This window comes from Nicotiana attenuata, unplaced genomic scaffold (genome assembly GCF_001879085.1).
Source record: "Nicotiana attenuata strain UT unplaced genomic scaffold, NIATTr2, whole genome shotgun sequence".
In the NCBI taxonomy this organism is placed as follows: Eukaryota; Viridiplantae; Streptophyta; class Magnoliopsida; order Solanales; family Solanaceae; genus Nicotiana; species Nicotiana attenuata.
This window is the reverse complement of record NW_017670699.1, coordinates 293,430-294,654: the sequence shown is the minus strand read 5'-3', so window position 1 is coordinate 294,654 and position 1,225 is coordinate 293,430.

Genomic DNA, 1,225 nt, shown 5'->3' with positions numbered 1-1,225 from the left:
GAGGAAATAGATAAATAAACAAACTGCACAAGACTAACATAGTGAACTCCAACATAGTGAATTTAGTCTCGCAGATATGACATCGCGATCCTTGAGAAATATTCAAATAGGAGTTGGGGTAGTTAAAGGACCATATAAGTGTTACGAAAATAAAAGACAGTTCCACTGGGAAGACAGTCAAAAATTTTAGTTCAGAAGAAACCCTACGAGCACAAGGGCACGGAGGTAACAACCTAAAAATAATTATAGGCAAGTAAGAATATTAAAAATCCCTTCGAAGATACCACGTAATAAGCTCGCAGCTTTATAGGAGTCAGAGGATCTCCCGTAAGTACTACAACGAAAGACTAGCTGAGGAATAGAGGATGGAGGCTTCAACTTGAGTATAGTAAATTGAAGAAAAAATGGTCTTGTAACAACATTCTCATTACAATATTGTATGCACTCCATAAGAAAGTGGAACCTATCGTGACTAATGAATGGGAAGTCAAAAGAAATATATGAGTTATAAGGAATTCAAGTATATGTGGAGACTAAGATAAGCCAAGCATTCATGTAGCAAAGTGCATGAACGACCAAGAAAAGTAATTGCGTATGTTTAAAGGAAACTGAGAAGGCATGAAATGAAATCTATGGTGCTAGAAAGTTAAAGGAAGGTTGCGAGTAGTATGAATAGATATGTGTAGGTTGCAAGCTAAAGTATCGTAGTGCAACAAGGTTTTAGGTATATAAGAGTAAGAATGAGAAAAGGTGAGTGACAAGGTGATAAGAATAGGTAAGGCTTCGGGATTAAGCCCATAAAAACAAGAGAGCTCATGGTTTTCATAAGTTATAGAAAGCTCAGTATAGCATGAATGAACTCAAAGTAGTTTAAGACTAAGAACATGCAGAAGAGACGAAGTGCTACCCTGGTAGTAGAATAAGGGTGTAATTATGATAGATAAGTGGACGACATTTAGGCCTTTTATTCAATAATGATTTAAAAAAAAAGGGATTCCATTAATTGTGTAGGATTAGAATACCCCCAATAAGATGAATCATGTCTGGATGTTATGAAGTACGGTTATTGAAGTATAGTATCGCCCTAGGTGGATTAGGAAAATCACTTCAGATGGTACCCGATGAGGCGTGAGCCCCAAAGACAATGTGTTACGTGAGAAGTTTCAAGTTATAATTTGTTGTATTATAGATAACATTAAGGAGACCATCAATGAATGGATAAAGT